Raw genomic sequence first — 22,256 nt, 5'->3', positions numbered from 1 at the left:
AAGATTGGATACATTTTGGGGAATCTGACTGGTAATGCATTGGCTTGGGCTATCCCGTTCGTGGTGGCTAAGAGTCCAATCCTGGAGGATTTTGCTGCATTCGAGAAGGCTTTCCTAGAAGTATTCCAGTCACCGAATCTCGCTGCGATGGCCCAGAATCAGCTCATGGATTTGAGACAGGGATCAAGCGACATAATCACATATATCAGTCGTTTCCGTCAATTGGCCACAGACTCCCAATGGCCAGAAGTTACCCAAAGGACCCTTTTCCGAAGAGGACTGAGGGAGGAGTACAAGGACGAATTATTGCACATCCCTGAACCTGAGTCCCTGCAATCCCTACAAGAACAAGTATTGCGTATCGACCATAGACTGGCGGAGAGACGGAGTGAGAAACGCTGACAGGAAAGATCGACTCCAAGGTTTTTTCCCGCACCAGTCAGAACTCCAGGACCTTCTGAAACAGCTTCCGAACCCATCAATTGGGAGCAATCAGGGGTCCTTTATCCAATGCTGAGAGGAAACGAAGAAGGGATCTTCGGCTGTGTCTGTATTGTGGGGCGTCGGGCCATTACCTTAGTACTTTGCCTCTGCGGCCACTTCGAAGGTCGGAAAACTAAATGGCCTGTCGTGTGTTGGGAAGGCAACGATGGGCCTATCCTCTTCCACAGTCCTTCCAGATTCCACACCAGTCCAGCAGCCAATGCAACCAGCGGTTCTTATGGCCTTAAATATCAAGGTATCTTGGCCAGGCAAGGAAGTCATTGAGGTATTGGGGTTGTTGGATTGCAGCGCCTCTGGCAATTACATCGACGTCGATTTTGCCTTAAGGAATGGAATCCCTTTGTTGGAAAAGAATTGTGCATCCATGGTAGAGGTAATAGATAAAACACCCTTATCTTCTGGCCCTGTCCATCAACATACTGGGGCTTTAAAGTTACAGATTGAAGGACATCTGGAACGGATATCTTTGGATGTCATCAAGACCCCTTTGTACTCTATCATTTTGGGATTACCATGGTCATTGCACCATAATCCGAATATCAATTGGATTACTCGGACAGTAATGTTTTGTTCTGATCGTTGTTTGCGGGAGTGTTGTGTTACTGAAGCCTCTTCAAAGACACTGTCTGTCTCCACCCAAACAGAGCGGGGTATTACTCCCTGTCTTTATGCAGTAACTACAGTACCATATGAGTATTCGGAGTTGCTAGGGGTCTTTTCCGAGCCGAAGGATATTCCGTTGCCGCCTCACAGAACATTTGATTGTTCCATCGATTTGCTCCCTGATTCAGTGATACCACATGCCAAGGTGTATTCTCTAACTACTCAGGAGAAGGAGGCTTTACAGGAGTATCTTGAGGATTGCCTTCAGAAAGGATATATTACTCCTTCCCACTCGCCTGCAGGTTTCCCTTTATTTTTTGTCAAGAAGAAGGTGGGGACCCTACGTCCATGTGTTGATTATAGGCAATTAAATGATATAACTAGGAAGGACAGATATCCACTCCCTTTAATACGGACAATTATGGAGTCCTTACATGACGCCCGCATATTTACCAAGTTCGACCTGCGAGGCGCCTACCATTTGGTGCGCATAAAGCCTGGAGATGAATGGAAGACGGCATTCAAGACTCCTACAGGACATTACGAATATCGAGTTATGCCGTTTGGCTTGTGCAACGCCCCTTCCGTCTTCCAACGGTTCATGGATCATATTTTTGCTGATCTCATTGGAATATCTGTCTGGGTTTATCTGGATGATATCCTGGTGTTCTCCAAGGATCTAGGAGACCATATTGTTCATGTGAAGGAGGTTCTCAGACTTTTGCAGCAAAATAATTTATACGCCAAAGCAGAGAAATGTCTTTTTCACCAAGAACACATTGAATTTCTGGATTATGTAATCAGCACCTCAGGTGTACATATGGATCCGGCTAAGATTCGTGCCATTCTGGAGTGGAAACATCCCAGTAATCTGCAGTCTCTCCAACGCTTCCTGGGTTTCATTAACTTTTATTGCCGCTTTATTACATCTTTTTCACGGTTAACAGTACCTTTGTCCAGTTTAACTAGTACCAAGAAACCTTTTGTTTGGGGACCAGAAGCTGAAGCATCCTTTGAAATACTTAAGAAGGCTTTTAGTACTTCGCCCATACTTCACCACCCACAGGATGACAAACCCTACATTGTGGAAGCAGATGCTTCTGATTTCGCAGTTGGAGCGGTTTTGTTGCAGCATGGTCCAAGTTTGGAGATGGACTTTCCCATGGCTTATTATTCTAGGAAACTCTCTGCTAGTGAACGGAACTATCCAATTATCGAGAAGGAGCCATGGAAAGCCATCAAGACAGCTTTTGAAGAATGGCGACACCATCTCCTAGGGGGCCGTTTTCCTGTGGAGGTACGCACAGATCATCGTAACTTACAATATTTGCGTTCTCTACAGTGTAGAACTGCTCGACAGGCTCGGTGGGCCTTCTTCTTTTCACACTTCGACTTCAACATCACCTACATTCCCAGTTCCAGAAATGTGAAAGCAGATGCTTTATCCCGCTCTCTGAAAGATGACATCAAGCTGGAGGGACGGGACCAGCCTCTGTTGGCCCCGAAGCATTTTCATTTTGCTCTCGTACCCTATCTACAGAGAGTGGCACAGGAAACCATAGCTGATCCCAGAAGACCTGTATTGATCAAACTTCCTCAGTTGAGAGAAAAGGATGGATTGCTATTTTATCGAAGCAGATTGTATCTTCCCACTGAAATAGAAGCAGATTGTATCTTCCCACTGAAGATCTCCACAGGATCATTTTACAAAGTTTCCATGATTCCAAGATTGGCGGTCACCGTGGTATTCGTAACACCCAAGAAGCAATTGCACGTCAATTCTGGTGGCCGGGATGGGCCACACAAGTCAAGCGTTGCGTGCAGTGCTGTGCTGTTTGTGCTCAAGTCAAGAATCCACGTAAGAAACCCATCCGCTTGTTGCAACCTACTGAAGAACCACCATATCCTTGGCATACCATCGCCACAGACTTTGTAGTTGACCTTCCACCTTCTGATGGGTACACCTGTATTATGGTGGTAATAGACTGTTTCACCAAGATGGCTCATTTTGTTCCTTTTGAAAGGATACCCACAGCCCTCCAGATGGCACAATCCTTCCTGTGTAACGTCTTTCATCTGCATGGTCTTCCGGAAAAGGTAATATCAGATCGTGGGTCTCAGTTTGTTTCATCCTTCTGGAGTCAGCTTTGCCAACATTTAGGTGTTCATCGGGCCCTCAGCTCTGGTTATCACCCACAAACCAATGGTCAAACTGAGAGAACAAATCAAACCATGGAACAATATTTACGCTGCTTCACTAATGCTTCTCAATCTGACTGGGTTTCTCATCTTACATTGGCTGAAGTAGCATACAATAATTCTGTTCACTCTACAACTGGACTGAGTCCCTTTTTCTGTTCTTCTGGTCTTCATCCGAAGTTATTTCCACTTCCGCCTGTGAATCCCAGCATGGTTCCTTCAGCTGATCATTTGGTTTCTACGATCCAAGAACTCCACCAACGGGCTGCTGGTACCCTAGCTCAGACACGGGAGAGTATGAAAAAGACTGCCGATAAGTTTCGGAGTCTTGAACCTCCTTTTCAGGTGGGATATTTGGTTTGGTTATCTTCCAAGAACTTACCGGCCCGGAATCTTCCGGTCAAGCTTGCCCCCAGGTTCTTAGGGCCTTTCCGTATCACCAAACGGGTGTCCCCAGTGGCCTTTAGGCTAGCTTTACCCGTGTCTTGGCGGATCCATCCAGTATTCCACGTTTCCCTGTTGAAACCCCATCTTCATGACCCCTATAGTCGTCCCTGCTCCCGGCCTGCTGCCATTACTGTAGACGGGGCCCCTGAGTTTGAGGTCCAAGAGATTTACGACTCCCGTTACCAGCAGGGACGTTTGCAGTTCTTGGTAGATTGGAAGGGTTATCCAGCCTGTGATCGTACCTGGGAACCAGTGGGTAATGTGCATGCTCCTCGCTTGGTGCAAGAATTTTATTCTCGTCATCCTTGGAAGCCGGGTGCTCCGGGTCTTTCTGAGGGGAGTCATGGTGTTAGGATACTTACCTCGGGTAAATGCTTCCGATCCTGGCGGTTTTACCCCAGATTCCGGCTGGTGGGTGGATTGGTTCCCCGACGCCCATCCGTGCTCGTTCCTAAGAAACGCGGATGCACGCCGGGGAAACCAGACCCTGGCAGCTTGGGCTTGCTTTTCAAGCCTCGTTCTGCTGTCAGGGGACGTCAGCGCATGCGCGGTGCGGCATGCGCTTCAAGATTTGGTTCCATGCTTAGGGCTTTTTATTGCGCTCGAGTATGGGAACGAATCGCATCTTAACGCGGTTCGTTCCTGACTCGCCGCTGCACTCTCCACCCTGATTGTCCCTGTTAAAGTTTGTAGCCTTGGTCTGGGTTCCCTGTTTTTGGTGTCCTGCCTGGTCTCCAGTTCTGAGCCCCTGTGGAGTCCTGTTTTTCCCTCTTTTGGATTCCCTGACCTCAGGTCTTTCTCCCAGCCCCCTGAGTTTCTTTGGGGCTCCTATTTCCCTAGATTCCAGTCTCTCCCTTGGAGCCATCTCCCTTGGGTTCCCTTTCCTTGTCTCCTGGCCATCCCCTTCTGGCATATGTTTCCCTTCTGTACCAGTTCACCTGAGGGTCCTGCCTTCATTGTACTTACTGTTCCCTGTTCCTCCTGTTTTTGTTCCCCCCACCATTCTCTGCCTGTGTCTTCCCGCCGGGGTACCAGCTCCTGTCTTCAGCTGTTTATCATCTGAGCTCCAGGATACTTCTGCGACTTCTTCTGGACAGTGTTCACTGGCTAGTTTCATCGTACCTTGGAGTATCCATCTTCAGTCTTCAGATCTGGACATTCCTGAATCATCTACCTTCCCTGTCAGTGCTTGCACTGTCCTGGTGTCACGATAATCCGCAGGGAAGTGTCTCCGTGGCGTCAGGAGCGGATCCCCATCCATACCTGTTCTATCAGGGCTGGGTGGAGGTTGCTTCCTTACGTCATCTTTTTTTCATTTGACTTCCTGCAGCTACAGTCTGGCTTCTCCAGTTCAGCCGTCTTCAGGAAATAGAGGTACGCAACGTCCATGTGACGTCCACCTTAACAATGATCCAGCGGTTTTAGTACATATGTGTAAAGATGGACCCTGCACCTTCTCAGGGGTTGGAGATGACGATCCAGCGGTTTTGGTACATATATATAGAGATGGGTCCTTCAACATTGCAGGGGTTGGACATGACGATCCAGCGGTTATAGTACATATGTTTAGAGATGGGTTCTGCACCTTCCCAGGGGTTGGAGATGACAATCCAGCGGTTTTAGTACATATGTGTAGAGATGGGTGCTGCACCATAGCAGCGGTTGGAGATGACGATCTAGTGGTTATAGTACATATGTATAGAGATGGGTCCTGAACCTTCCCAGGGGTTGGAGATGACGATCCAGCGGTTTTAGTACATATGTGTAGAGATGGTTTCTGCACCTTTGCAGGGGTTGGAGATGACGATCCAGTGGTTTGAGTACATACGTGTAGAGATGGGTCCTGCACCATAGCAGGAGTTGGATATGACGATCTAGCGGTTTTAGTACATATGTGCAGAGATGGGTCCTGCACCATAGCAGGGGTTGGAGATGACGATCCAATGGGTTTAGTACATATTTGTAGAGATGGGTCCTGCACCATAGCAGGAGTTGGAGATGACGATTCAGCGGTTTTAGTACATATGTGTACAGATGGGTACTGCACCATAGCAGGGGTTGGAGATGACGATCCAATGGTTTTAGTACATATTTGTAGAGATGGGTCCTGCACCATAGCAGGAGTTGGAGATGACGATCTAGCGGTTTTAGTACATATCTGTAGAGATGGGTCCTGCACCATTGCAGGGGTTGGAGATGACAATCCAGTGGTTAGAGAACATATGTGTAGAGATGGGTCCTGCACCATAGCAGGGGTTGGAGATGACGATCCTACGGTTTTAGTACATATGTGTAGAGATGGGTGCTGCACCATAGCAGCGGTTACAAATGACGATCCAGCGGTTTTAGTACATATGTGTAGAGATGTGTCCTGCACCATAGCAGGGGTTGGAGATGACGATCCTACGGTTTTAGTACATATGTGTAGAGATGGGTCCTGCACCATAGCAGGGGTTGGAGATGATGACCCAGCGATTTTAGTACACATGTGTAGAGAAGGGTCCTGCACCATAGCAGGGGGTGGAGATGACGATTCAACGGTTTTAGTACATATGTGTAGAGATGAGTCCTGCACCATAGCAGGAGTTGGAGATGACAATCCAGCAGTTTTAGTACATATGTGTATCGATGGGTTCTGCACCTTCCCAGGGATTGAAGATGACGATTTAGCGGTTTTAGTACATATGTGTAAAAATGGACCCTGCACCTTCTCAGGGGTTGGAGATGACGATCCAGTGGTTATAGTACATATGTGTAGAGATGGGTCCTGAACCTTCCCAGGGGTTGGAGATGACAATCCAGCGGTTTTAGTACATATGTGTAGAGATGGGTCCTGCACCTTCCCAGGGATTGAAGATGACGATTTAGCGGTTTTAGTACATATGTGTAAAAATGGACCCTGCACCTTCTCAGGGGTTGGAGATGACGATCCAGTGGTTATAGTACATATGTGTAGAGATGGGTCCTGAACCTTCCCAGGGGTTGGAGATGACGATCCAGCGGTTTTAGTACATATGTGTAGAGATGGGTCCTGCACCATTGCAGGAGTTGGAGATGACGATCAAGCGGTTATAGTACATATGTGTAGAGATGGGTCCTGCACCTTCCCAGGGATTAGAGATGACAATCCAGCGGTTTCAGTACATATTTGTAGAGATGGTTCCTGCACCTTTGCAGGGGTTGGAGATGACGATACTGTGGTTTTGGTACATATGTGTAGAGATGGGTCCTGCACCTTCGCAGGGGTTGGAGATGATGATTCAGTGGTTTGAGTACATGTGTGTAGAGATGGGTCCTGCACCATAGCAGGGGTTGGAGATGACGATCCAGCGGTTTTAGTACATATGTGTAGAGATGGGTCGTGCACCATAGCAGGGGTTGGAGATGACGATTCAGCGGTTTTAGTACATATGTGTAGAGATGGGTCCTGCACCATAGCAGGGGTTGGAGATGACGATCCAATGGTTTTAGTACATATTTGTAGAGATGGGTCGTGCACCATAGCAGGAGTTGGAGATGACGATCCAGCGGTTTTGGTTCATATATATAGAGATGGGTCCTTCACCATTGCAGGGGTTGGACATGACGATCCAATGGTTTTAGTACATATTTGTAGAGATGGGTCCTGCACCAAAGCAGGAGTTGGAGATGACGATCCAGCGGTTTTAGTACATATCTGTAGAGATGGGTCCTGCACCATTTCAGGGGTTGGAGATGACAATCCAGTGGTTAGAGAACATATGTGTAGAGATGGGTCGTGCACCATAGCAGGGGTTGGAGATGACGATTCAGCGGTTTTAGTACATATGTGTAGAGATGGGTCCTGCACCATAGCAGGGGTTGGAGATGACGATCCAATGGTTTTAGTACATATTTGTAGAGATGGGTCGTGCACCATAGCAGGAGTTGGAGATGACGATCCAGCGGTTTTGGTTCATATATATAGAGATGGGTCCTTCACCATTGCAGGGGTTGGACATGACGATCCAATGGTTTTAGTACATATTTGTAGAGATGGGTCCTGCACCAAAGCAGGAGTTGGAGATGACGATCCAGCGGTTTTAGTACATATCTGTAGAGATGGGTCCTGCACCATTGCAGGGGTTGGAGATGACAATCCAGTGGTTAGAGAACATATGTGTAGAGATGGGTCCTGCACCATAGCAGGGGTTGGAGATGACGATCCTACGGTTTTAGTACATATGTGTAGAGATGGGTGCTGCACCATAGCAGCGGTTACAAATGACGATCCAGCGGTTTTAGTACATATGTGTAGAGATGTGTCCTGCACCATAGCAGGGGTTGGAGATGACGATCCTACGGTTTTAGTACATATGTGTAGAGATGGGTCCTGCACCATAGCAGGGGTTGGAGATGACGACCCAGCGATTTTAGTACACATGTGTAGAGAAGGGTCCTGCACCATAGCAGGGGGTGGAGATGACGATTCAACGGTTTTAGTACATATGTGTAGAGATGGGTCCTGCACCATAGCAGGGGTTGGAGATGACGATCCAATGGTTTTAGTACATATTTGTAGAGATGGGTCGTGCACCATAGCAGGAGTTGGAGATGACGATCCAGCGGTTTTGGTTCATATATATAGAGATGGGTCCTTCACCATTGCAGGGGTTGGACATGACGATCCAATGGTTTTAGTACATATTTGTAGAGATGGGTCCTGCACCAAAGCAGGAGTTGGAGATGACGATCCAGCGGTTTTAGTACATATCTGTAGAGATGGGTCCTGCACCATTGCAGGGGTTGGAGATGACAATCCAGTGGTTAGAGAACATATGTGTAGAGATGGGTCGTGCACCATAGCAGGGGTTGGAGATGACGATTCAGCGGTTTTAGTACATATGTGTAGAGATGGGTCCTGCACCATAGCAGGGGTTGGAGATGACGATCCAATGGTTTTAGTACATATTTGTAGAGATGGGTCGTGCACCATAGCAGGAGTTGGAGATGACGATCCAGCGGTTTTGGTTCATATATATAGAGATGGGTCCTTAACCATTGCAGGGGTTGGACATGACGATCCAATGGTTTTAGTACATATTTGTAGAGATGGGTCCTGCACCAAAGCAGGAGTTGGAGATGACGATCCAGCGGTTTTAGTACATATCTGTAGAGATGGGTCCTGCACCATTGCAGGGGTTGGAGATGACAATCCAGTGGTTAGAGAACATATGTGTAGAGATGGGTCCTGCACCATAGCAGCGGTTGGAGATGACGATCCTACGGTTTTAGTACATATGTGTAGAGATGGGTGCTGCACCATAGCAGCGGTTACAAATGACGATCCAGCGGTTTTAGTACATATGTGTAGAGATGTGTCCTGCACCATAGCAGGGGTTGGAGATGACGATCCTACGGTTTTAGTACATATGTGTAGAGATGGGTCCTGCACCATAGCAGGGGTTGGAGATGACGACCCAGCGATTTTAGTACACATGTGTAGAGAAGGGTCCTGCACCATAGCAGGGGGTGGAGATGACGATTCAACGGTTTTAGTACATATGTGTAGAGATGAGTCCTGCACCATAGCAGGAGTTGGAGATGACAATCCAGCAGTTTTAGTACATATGTGTATCGATGGGTTCTGCACCTTCCCAAGGATTGAAGATGGCGATTTAGCGGTTTTAGTACATATGTGTAAAAATGGACCCTGCACCTTCTCAGGGGTTGGAGATGACGATCCAGTGGTTATAGTACATATGTGTACAGATGGGTCCTGAACCTTCCCAGGGGTTGGAGATGACGATCCAGCGGTTTTAGTACATATGTGTGGAGATGGGTCCTGCACCTTCCCAGGGATTGAAGATGACGATTTAGCGGTTTTAGTACATATGTGTAAAAATGGACCCTGCACCTTCTCAGGGGTTGGAGATGACGATCCAGTGGTTATAGTACATATGTGTAGAGATGGGTCCTGAACCTTCCCAGGGGTTGGAGATGACGATCCAGCGGTTTTAGTACATATGTGTAGAGATGGGTCCTGCACCATTGCAGGAGTTGGAGATGACGATCAAGCGGTTATAGTACCTATGTGTAGAGATGGGTCCTGCACCTTCCCAGGGATTAGAGATGACAATCCAGCGGTTTCAGTACATATTTGTAGAGATGGTTCCTGCACCTTTGCAGGGGTTGGAGATGACGATACTGTGGTTTTGGTACATATGTGTAGAGATGGGTCCTGCACCTTCGCAGGGGTTGGAGATGATGATTCAGTGGTTTGAGTACATGTGTGTAGAGATGGGTCCTGCACCATAGCAGGGGTTGGAGATGACGATCCAGCGGTTTTAGTACATATGTGTAGAGATGGGTCGTGCACCATAGCAGGGGTTGGAGATGACGATTCAGCGGTTTTAGTACATATGTGTAGAGATGGGTCCTGCACCATAGCAGGGGTTGGAGATGACGATCCAATGGTTTTAGTACATATTTGTAGAGATGGGTCGTGCACCATAGCAGGAGTTGGAGATGACGATCCAGCGGTTTTGGTTCATATATATAGAGATGGGTCCTTCACCATTGCAGTGGTTGGACATGACGATCCAGCGGTTATAATACATATGTTTAGAGATGGGTTCTGCACCTTCCCAGGGGTTGGAGATGACAATCCAGCGGTTTTAGTACATATGTGTAGAGATGGGTGCTGCACCTTTGCAGGGGTTGGAGATGACAATTCAGTGGTTTGAGTACATACGTGTAGAGATGGGTCCTGCACCATAGCAGGGGTTGGAGATGATGATCCAGTGGTTTTAGTACATATGTGTAGAGATGGGTCCTGAACCTTCCCAGGGGTTGGAGATGACGATCCAGCGGTTTTAGTACATATGTGTAGAGATGGGTCCTGCACCTTCCCAGGGATTGAAGATGACGATTTAGCGGTTTTAGTACATATGTGTAAAAATGGACCCTGCACCTTCTCAGGGGTTGGAGATGACGATCCAGTGGTTATAGTACATATGTGTAGAGATGGGTCCTGAACCTTCCCAGGGGTTGGAGATGACGATCCAGTGGTTTTAGTACATATGTGTAGAGATGGGTCCTGCACCATTGGAGGAGTTGGAGATGACGATCAAGCGGTTATAGTACATATGTGTAGAGATGGGTCCTGCACATTCCCAGGGATTAGAGATGACAATCCAGCGGTTTCAGTACATATTTGTAGAGATGGTTCCTGCACCTTTGCAGGGGTTGGAGATGACGATACTGTGGTTTTGGTACATATGTGTAGAGATGGGTCCTGCACCTTCGCAGGGGTTGGAGATGATGATTCAGTGGTTTGAGTACATGTGTGTAGAGATGGGTCCTGCACCATAGCAGGGGTTGGAGATGACGATCCAGCGGTTTTAGTACATATGTGTAGAGATGGGTCGTGCACCATTGCAGGGGTTGGAGATGACGATTCAGCGGTTTTAGTACATATGTGTAGAGATGGGTCCTGCACCATAGCAGGGGTTGGAGATGACGATCCAATGGTTTTAGTACATATTTGTAGAGATGGGTCGTGCACCATAGCAGGAGTTGGAGATGACGATCCAGCGGTTTTGGTTCATATATATAGAGATGGGTCCTTCACCATTGCAGGGGTTGGACATGACGATCCAATGGTTTTAGTACATATTTGTAGAGATGGGTCCTGTACCATAGCAGGAGTTGGAGATGACGATCCAGCGGTTTTAGTACATATCTGTAGAGATGGATCCTGCACCATTGCAGGGGTTGGAGATGACAATCCAGTGGTTAGAGAACATATGTGTAGAGATGGGTCCTGCACCATAGCAGGGGTTGGAGATGACGATCCTACGGTTTTAGTACATATGTGTAGAGATGGGTCCTGCACCATAGCAGGGGTTGGAGATGACGACCCAGCGATTTTAGTACACATGTGTAGAGAAGGGTCCTGCACCATAGCAGGGGGTGGAGATGACGATTCAACGGTTTTAGTACATATGTGTAGAGATGAGTCCTGCACCATAGCAGGAGTTGGAGATGACAATCCAGCAGTTTTAGTACATATGTGTATCGATGGGTTCTGCACCTTCCCAAGGATTGAAGATGACGATTTAGCGGTTTTAGTACATATGTGTAAAAATGGACCCTGCACCTTCTCAGGGGTTGGAGATGACGATCAAGTGGTTATAGTACATATGTGTAGAGATGGGTCCTGAACCTTCCCAGGGGTTGGAGATGACGATCCAGCGGTTTTAGTACATATGTGTAGAGATGGGTCCTGCACCTTCCCAGGGATTGAAGATGACGATTTAGCGGTTTTAGTACATATGTGTAAAAATGGACCCTGCACCATCTCAGGGGTTGGAGATGACGATCCAGTGGTTATAGTACATATGTGTAGAGATGGGTCCTGAACCTTCCCAGGGGTTGGAGATGACGATCCAGCGGTTTTAGTACATATGTGTAGAGATGGGTCCTGCACCATTGCAGGAGTTGGAGATGACGATCAATCGGTTATAGTACATATGTGTAGAGATGGGTCCTGCATCTTCCCAGGGATTAGAGATGACAATCCAGCGGTTTCAGTACATATTTGTAGAGATGGTTCCTGCACCTTTGCAGGGGTTGGAGATGACGATACTGTGGTTTTGGTACATATGTGTAGAGATGGGTCCTGCACCTTCGCAGGGGTTGGAGATGATGATTCAGTGGTTTGAGTACATGTGTGTAGAGATGGGTCCTGCACCATAGCAGGGGTTGGAGATGACGATCCAGCGGTTTTAGTACATATGTGTAGAGATGGGTCGTGCACCATAGCAGGGGTTGGAGATGACGATTCAGCGGTTTTAGTACATATGTGTAGAGATGGGTCCTGCACCATAGCAGGGGTTGGAGATGACGATCCAATGGTTTTAGTACATATTTGTAGAGATGGGTCGTGCACCATAGCAGGAGTTGGAGATGACGATCCAGCGGTTTTGGTTCATATATATAGAGATGGGTCCTTCACCATTGCAGGGGTTGGACATGACGATCCAGCGGTTATAGTACATATGTTTAGAGATGGGTTCTGCACCTTCCCAGGGGTTGGAGATGACAATCCAGCGGTTTTAGTACATATGTGTAGAGATGGGTGCTGCACCTTTGCAGGGGTTGGAGATGACAATTCAGTGGTTTGAGTACATACGTGTAGAGATGGGTCCTGCACCATAGCAGGGGTTGGAGATGTTGATCCAGTGGTTTTAGTACATATGTGTAGAGATGGTCCTGCAAGATTGCAGGGGTTGGAGATGACGATCCAGCGGTTATAGTACATATGTGTAGCGATGGGTCCTTCACCTTTCCAGGGATTGAAGATGACGATCCAGTGGTTATAGTTCATATGTGTAGAGATGGGTCCTGACCCTTCCCAGGGGTTGGAGATGACGATCCAGCGGTTTTAGTACATATGTGTAGAGATGGGTCCTGCACCATTGCAGGCGTTAGAGATGACGATCCAGCGGTTATAGTACATATGTGTAGAGATGGGTCCTGCACCTTCCCAGGGGTTAGAGATGACGATCCAGCGGTATTAGTACATATGTGTAGAGATGGTTCCTGCACCTTTGCAGGGGTTGGAGATGACGATACTGTGGTTTTGGTACATATGTGTAGAGATGGGTCCTGCACCTTCGCAGGGGTTGGAGATGATGATTCAGTGGTTTGAGTACATGTGTGTAGAGATGGGTCCTGCACCATAGCAGGGGTTGGAGATGACGATCCAGCGGTTTTAGTACATATGTGTAGAGATGGGTCGTGCACCATAGCAGGGGTTGGAGATGACGATTCAGCGGTTTTAGTACATATGTGTAGAGATGGGTCCTGCATGATTGCAGGGGTTGGAGATAACGATCCAGCGGTTATAGTACATATGTGTAGCGATGGGTCCTGCACCTTCCCAGGGATTGAAGATGACGATTCAGCTGTTTTAGTACATATGTGTAAAAATGGACCATGCACCTTCTCAGGGGTTGGAGATGACGATCCAGTGGTTATAGTACATATGTGTAGAGATGGGTCCTGAACCTTCCCAGGGGTTGGAGATGACGATCCAGCGGTTTTAGTACATATGTGTAGAGATGGGTGCTGCACCATAGCAGCGGTTGGAGATGACGATCTAGTGGTTATAGTACATATGTATAGAGATGGGTCCTGAACCTTCCCATGGGTTGGAGATGAAGATCCAGCGGTATTAGTATATATGTGAAGAGATGGGTCCTGCACCATAGCAAGGGTTGGAGATGACGATCCAACGGTTTTAGTACATATTTGTAGAGATGGGTCCTGCACCATAGCAGGAGTTGGAGATGACAATCCAGCGGTATTAGTACATATGTGTAGAGATGGGTTCTGCACCATTGCAGGGGTTGGAGATGACGATCCAGGGTCCTGCACCTTCCCAGGGGTTGCAGATGACGATCCAGTGGTTTTAGTACATATGTGTAGAGATGGGCCCTGCACCATAGCAGGGGTTGGAGATGACGATCCAACGGTTTTAGATGTAGAGCGCTGCTGAGCACATCGGTGAGTCGGAAAATCAGACAAGAATAAGAGCGCAGTAGGAAATCCGAATTCCAATATAGGATTTGCCAAGGATGTCATTATTGTCATCATGAGTGTTGTTCCTGGTGAAGGGAATGCGGCAAATTTGGGTTATGGTGCATCAAGGTGCTGCGACTGCAGAGGAGGCACAAGGACCGCATTTGAAGTAATGGCTGCAGTGTATCATTTTATGTTTAAGTGATTATGATGGTCACAAATCTGGTCTTTCAGAAGATAACGTTGGACATTGAGGAGCAGCAACGTGTATCCTTTAAATGTTTTTGCATTAAGTTTGTGTTAACAACCTAGTTTTGTAACAGATTAAGGATTGATAAGCATGGGAGTGCACGAGAATTTTGTGTGTGGATATATGCGTGCAGGAATTGAGGTTCAAATCTAAAATGTATTGGATTTAACACATTTGAGGAATTTTAGGTTCAAAAGGACCCATTTGGACATTCTGAACATGCACAATATGCATATGCATTAAGTTTGTGGTACCAACCGAGTTTTGTAACAGATTAAGGATTGACAAGCATGGGAGGTGCACAAGAAGTTTGTGTGTGGATATAAGCGTGCAGGAAGTGAGGTTAAAAGCTAAAATGTATTAGATTTAACGCATTTGAGGAATTTCACATTCAAAAGGACTCATTTGGACATTCTGAACATGCACAATATGCGTAGATGTGTGCAAGTCAGTAGCAGGGTGTGAGAGAGGTTAGAGTAACCTTTGAGGGATTGCAGGGTAGGCTGCAGCCAACATGGACATGTAGGAATAAATGCGCATATTTCTTGGTTACGCCATAAGGGCTGTGTACGCAAATGTCACTATGAAGTTGAGTTGTTAGGCAGTGTAGACACAAGTGTTTGTGGGTGAGTGCCACAGAGGTGCAAGAACATAGTGTATCAGAGTGATTGTGGGTGAGTTCCACAAAGATGCAGGGTGTCACATAAACTGCCCATGGATTTTAGGAAATGTAATTATATAGTTTGCTATTGCTTTAATGGTGAGAAAAGAAGTATATATATTGTGCAACATGGATTATTAGGATGGTAATTTTTGCAAAATGGTAATGGAAAATGTTGTTTTATGTGACTCATCTATGAAATGGGTGCACATGGGTAAAACATGTGTTTTGCTAAGAGTCAAAGAGGTCGAGTGTTGGGTAGCACCCAGAATATGTATTGTATGTGGGTGAAAGTGCCACACGGGTTTGGAGGTAGCGACTCCAGTGTATATGTAAGTATGAGTGTGGTTGAGTGAATCCACAGCTGTATGGGTGGTAGCGCCGCCATTAAACTAGAAAAATGTGGTGAGTGTGCCACAGCGGTCTGGACGGCAGTACAGTTGTGCAGGGTAAAGGTGGAGAGCCTGCGTGACCATTTGGGTATGTTAGAGGTGTGTGTGGTTAGGAATACCACAAGTGTTGCGGAATACCACAGGTGTTGCTGGGAGGTAGCGCCTCCAAGCATACTCTACTTCCCTTTCAAGCATAGCAGTGACAATGTATGCGAGTTGGGAGGTAGCATTTCCAAGCATAACAGTGAGGATTTATGTAAGTTTTCATCGCTCCATAATGAGATGCATTCATGTTCCCTCATTGTTCCAGTGTGGCTTTATGTGTTTAGATTAGGAGATTAATGCGGAGTACCATTCTCCATTAAAAGCCAGGTTTTTGAGAGATGCAAGGTTTGGGATGTTATGAAATAGTGTAATGGGTGAAGTGAGGTTAGAGCAAGAGTGTGTCAGAGAAGATGTGAAATGGGGCAGCACCCATAGTGTGTGTAGCCTGTGGATGTGCTACAATGAAGTGAGGAGGTAGCGCCTCCGTGACTATAGTGGAGGTAGCACTTCCGCGAGTACAGTGGAGGTAGCACCTCCAACATGAGGAGCATGAAAGTATTTTTGGTGGTAGCGCCTCCGCCAGAGTAATTGAAGGTAGCGCCTCTGCCAGAGTAATAGGAAGTAGCGCCTCCGCCAGAGTAGTTGGAGGTAGCGCCTCCGCCAGTGTGATTGGAGGTAGCACCTCCGCCAGAGTATTTGGAGGTAGGGCCTCCGCCAGTGCAGTTGGAGGTGACGCCTCCGCCAGTGTATTTGGAGGTAGCGCCTCCGCCAGTGTAATAGGAGGTAGCACCTCCACCAGAGTAGTTGGAGGTAGCGCCTCCACCAGTGTGATTAGAGGTAGCGCCTCTGCCAGTGTATTTGTAGGTAGCGCCTCCGCCAGTGTAATTGGAAGTAGCGCCTTCACCTGAGTATTTGGAGGTAGCGCATCTGCCAGTGTAATTGGAGGTAGCGCCCCTCCAGAGTATTTGGAGGTAAGACCTCCACCAGTGGAATTGGGTAGCACCCCGCCACGGTCCCAGTGTAGTTGGAGGTAGCACCTACGCCTGTGTAATTGGGGTAGGGCCCCGCCAGAGTATGTGTAGGTAGCGCTTCTGCTTGTGTCATTTGGTAGCGCCCTGCCAGAGTATTTGGAGGTAGCGCCTCTGCCAGAATACTTGAAGGTAGCGCCTCGGCCTGAGTAATTGGAGGTAGCGCCACCGCCAGTGTGATTGGAGGTAGCGCTTCCGCAAGAGTATTTTGAGGTAGCGTGTAGCGAATCTGCTAGAGTATTTTGAGGTAGCTTATCCACCAGTGCGATTGGAGATATCACCCCAGATGCTTGAAGGTGTAGGTGGGTGTGTAGGGTTAGTGGCCTACAGAAGTAGGGAGAGTGTCCCTCAGAATTGATATTCCCCATGCTGGTGATGGATGTGGAAAGGAGGGGAATATGCTGTGGTATGTTTGTCCGTGTGTGTTGACGTTTGAGAAGAAGGGAGATATGTTGTGTCTATTTGATGTATCTGTGTGGGTGCAGTGTGAATCAGTAAAGGAAGGAGATGTGTTATATCGTGCCTGAGTGTGTTTGTAATGTTTATCAGTAAAGGAAGGAGATGTGTTGTGATATGCTTGTCTCTGTATGTGAAAGCTGGTGATGTCATGTGGAGTGTTGCCTTGTGAATGTCGGAATGTTTACCCAAGGATTCCACACCCAGCCAGTTAGAACTCCCCAGCCTGGGTGATGGGAGCCAGTGTTATGTCCTGTCCACTTATGTATATAACTTCATGTAACTGTGACTTAAGTAATTGTAATAAACATATAAGTAATCCCAAGAAGCTTGGAAGTCACTTTACAACAGGTACATATATGTAGAGATGGGTCCTGCACCTTCCCAGGGGTTGGAAATGACAATCCAGTGGTTTTAGTACATACGTGTAGAGATGGGTCCTGGACCATAGCAGGGTTTGGAGATGACGATCCAGCGGTTTTAGTACATATGTGTAAAGATAGGTCCTGCACCTTCTCAGGGGTTGGAGATGACGATCCAGTGGTTATAGTACATATGTGTAGAGATGGGTCCTGAACCTTTCCAGGGGTTGGAGATGACGATCCAGCGGTTTTAGTACATATGTGTAGAGATGGGTGCTGCACCATAGCAGCGGTTGGAGATGACGATCTAGTGGTTATAGTACATATGTATAGAGATGGGTCCTGAACCTTCCCATGGGTTGGAGATGACGATCCAGCGGTATTAGTATATATGTGAAGAGATGGGTCCTGCACCATAGCAGGGGTTGGAGATGACGATCCAACGGTTTTAGTACATATGTGTAGCGATGGGTCCTGCACCTTCCCAGGGGTTGGAGATGACGATCCAGTGGTTTTAGTACATATGTGAAGAGATGGGTGCTGCACCATAGCAGCGGTTGCAAATGTCGATCCAGTGGTTTTAGTACATATGTGTAGGGATGGGTCCTGCACCATTGTAGGGGTTGGAGATGACAATCCAACGGTTTTGTACATATGTGTAGAGATGGGTCCTGCACCATAGAAGGAGTTGGAGATGACGATCCAGCGGTTTTAGTACATATCTGTACAGATGGGTCCTGCACCATAGCAGGGGTTGGAGATGAAGATCCAGCGGTTTTAGTACATATGTGTAGAGATGGGTCCTGCACCATAGCAGGGGTTGGAGATGACGATCCAGCGGTTTTAGTACATATGTGTAGAGAAGGGTCCTGCACCATGGCAGGGGTTGGAGATGACGATCCAGCGTTTACAGTACATATGTGTAGCAATGGGTCCTGCACCTTCCCAGGGGTTGGAGATGACGATCCAGCGGTTTTAGTGCATATGTGTAAAGATGGATCCTGCACCTAAAGCTGTTTGGCAGTCACTGTACACACCGACCCATTATTTTTAGGGTCAGAAAAGCCTAATATGATAGTGGGGTCGTTATAGACATCCAGCATGATTGAACAAAGGTTCATGAAGGGAATTTCTATCTGTTTCCTCCACAAAACTTTATGTAGGGAGGGGCAGGGGAGTGAGACAGCAGCATTAACAAAACCTTGACAATGTTCTGAGTTAGTTAGATATATGAGCATGACGTTTTGTTCCATGTATCCCTTCAGGAACATTGAACTGGAATTACCGTGCAGTGAAAAAACTGGGGTTCCAGAATAAGAACATATCTGGACTCGGCCACATGAGGTGAGGCGAATTGATAGGAGGTTTTCATTACCTCCAGTGTCGTCAAGATGACAATATTTGAGTATTGAGTCTCTGTGTTGCATTTCAGGCGAGAACAGAGATTTTTCCTCTTTGGATTTATTGACTAAAGACGCAATACACCCTGTGGGATGTTTTTACCCATGCATCCGAGCCCTACCTCAAAACCTGTGCAGTACTGGCATTGAAAACATCATGATGGCCAGAGCTTCCCAGAAAATGCCCAGGGAAGTGCATGAAGAATAGGCTGCCACCCATTTTGCCGATGTTATGGGCACAGAAGGGCACTGCCTAAAAACACCATTGGACTACCCACACAGTAGTCTGAAACCATTGAGAATGGCAATGCTGATTGCCAAAAGCAACCTAGAATTGTGGGGAATTCATTTTCTTAAATCCCAAAAATGGGTGCATTACCAGTACTCACCACTATCAGAAAGCCAGCGTTTTAAAACAACACCAGACATTTGTGTAAAACTGAATAGATGAACCCAAAGCAGGCCAAAGAAAGACTTACTGAGAGGTGGATACAATGTAAAGTTATATTCTGAAGTGACTTGAAGGTTTATAACAAGACTGGCTGAGCTGTGGATTTCAGCAGTTTAAGTAAATTTGGACTGAAAGACACTAAAAATCTAAGGGCCTCATTACAACTCAGGCGTTAAGGGTTAACGCCACCGTTAACCCTTAACGCCTGATTCCGATTTTAACGCCTGCTTTTAGCAGGCGTTAAAATCCATGGCGCTAACCCGCCATGGTGCTAATTACGCTGCCGTAATTTACGGCGGCGTAATTAGCGCCTTCCCCACTCCCATTATGCCCTATGGGGCAAAAATGGGAATGGGGAAGGGAAAATGGGAAATGGGGATTTACCGCCCCACTCACCTTGGAATGAGGCGGTAAATCCGCCATCCACCATGGTGTAAACATAGTTTACACCATGGTGGTAAAGTTGGTGCAACTAGCACCAAGGTCGTAATGACCTCCTAAATGTTTAAAAGAAATGAGTGACCTACTTTTGAGTGTCACATAGCTTGTCACTGTTGAAATGTCATAGTTTTGAACTTAGAAACAGCATTCTAGCTGCATATGTAAAAATTGTCTTGACTTAAACTGGGGAACAAAAAGTGACATTTTATCTGAAACCTGGCTTAATGAAACTGAATCCTGCCCACCAGCTACCCCCGACAGGAGTTGAAACTTGCACAACAGCTGTGTTCCCAGGCCTAGCTGCCTTTTGCTGCTCCCACCAAAAGGGATATGACACTTCTCTGATTGAATTACCTGGGCTCTGCAGGAAATTGAACAAAGCCCTGTCCTGACTCAGGCAAATGTTTTATTATGGGGGCCGTAAAAGTGGCTTCCTCCTGGAAGGAAAGGGGAGGAGCACTGCCTGTGAGAGCAAGCTGGCTTGGCAGAACTGGAAAAACCAGAAATTCAACCTTGTGCTTGGGTGAAACCACACCCCTTTGGGGAACATAGAGACTTCAATCTATCCACCTTCAGAGACCAAGACTTTACTTCAGAATTTGTAGCAGAGAGGTCAACTACAAGCTAAATCCCTCTTTAGCAGGCCTCAAATCATTGCCACTATTCACAGCCAGGCGAGTTGTTTGAATTCTTTGCAAGAACTCTTGCCATTTGCCAGAGAGCAGTGTTGTATCCAGAGAGAGACCAGCTGAACCCGGAGACCGCTGTATCCGGACCCACAGACCTGATCAGAACCAGAGACCCAGACCAGACCAGCAGAGTAGAGCTGACCCAGACGCTGTGCGCAGAGACCGTCCGTGGCGAGTGAAGAAAACCTGACCAGATCCGTGGCGAAGCCCATTCTATTTTAAAATATATTGTGAGTACCTAGCAGAACTGTGCAGAACCAATCTCTTAATTAAAATAATATAATTCAATCTATTTTAATCTAACCAGAACTGCCTCCTAACTGTTACCTGTCATTTTGTAAAGCTGTCACCTGTCATTTCTAGCTGCTAGCTGTCACTTGTCACTTTGAACTTTAAAATTTCAAATCTGAAAAAACGACCTTCACAAAATCGTTCATAACTCCGTAACCGTTTGTCTTAGAGACTTGCAGTAACTTTCCTCTGAAAGCCGGGAATCGTGGCTTTTCAACGAACCTAGAACTGCATTCCTACTCCCGATACTTATGCCGCAATCGCGAAAAACGCACTCGCGAATTTGCCACGATTTGCAAATTTCTCCACGTGTGAAAACAGCAGCTTCCTTGCTTTCCTTGCTAAAAATTCGTTTGCCTCTTAAGAACCATCCTAGATCCTTGCTAAAGTGAGCCTGAACTCGTCCCAAGTATATTTCACTCACCCTGAACCTCTAGAGGGAATAAAAAGCATTTTAGCATATTTTTCACTTCATTGCCAGCACATATAAAAGCATTTTGGGCCTGTGTTTCAAACTTCTGTAGTCTAAGCTTGCTGGGGTGAACTGAATCACATTTGATTGCATTTCTGAGAACTGTGTGCCTTCCTTCCATTTCCTTGCATTGCATAAAGGGGGGGAGTGGATTGCCAGAGAAAAGTGATTACATTGTTTTGTTGAAATCATATTGAGTATTTTCGGTATTGCATTTTCATTCAACATTGCATCCATCTGAACTTATATAAAGCATTCTCTACCACCTTATTCTTCTGTTCCTATTCACAAGTGTGCTAGTGCCAGATTCTCCGTTGTTAATCTTTATCATATCAGATTAAGTGTGATATTCAATTATTAATTTATTATAAAGTGTGATATATATATCTATTGTTTAAATTATCAAATAAACCTTTTAAACTTGCAAAACAGAACTACTTCTTGGCTCAGTGGGGTCAGGGGGATTCCAAGAGAGGGGTGTTATATAGGGGTAGTCATCCAGAATGCATGAACTGGACATAAAGATATATCAATAAGGGTTTTTATTCAGTATTCTAGACTAGGCGTTGACTTAGCTGTAGTGTTGAATTGAATCCTCTTACAAATTGGGGGCTCGAGCGGGACGTTTGGGTTAGATCTACCATTTGTGCAGATTAATACAGCGTGCAAGCTGACCAGATACACATATCCGGTCAGATCACCACGCTGTGTTACGCTGTAAAGCACTCCTCAAAGGAACGCTCTAAGGAAAAGGTCTGTTTTGCAAAAATAAAATACAAACTTCTGTAAGTCAGGAAGGAACTCAAATCTCTAGAATGACGACCTTAGTAGACATGAAAATAGCCAGAGAGCACTTCTTACATAAGTTATTTGTGAGAGGTGAGTGGACTCATCAGGACCAGACGGTCTGGTTGCAAGCAATCGCACCCCAGATCACGGAAATTGGGTCAGATATATGGAGAGACCAGGGTCCCTTACATGTGGCCCTGAGTGAACTATATATGTCCTCTAAGGCCAAGG

The sequence above is a fragment of the Ambystoma mexicanum genome, chromosome 2q (assembly GCF_040938575.1).
Source record: "Ambystoma mexicanum isolate Mex_15411 chromosome 2q, UKY_AmexF1_1, whole genome shotgun sequence".
NCBI lineage: Eukaryota > Metazoa > Chordata > Amphibia > Caudata > Ambystomatidae > Ambystoma > Ambystoma mexicanum.
The sequence above is the reverse complement of the archived record's forward strand: the minus strand, read 5'-3'. Positions refer to the sequence as shown.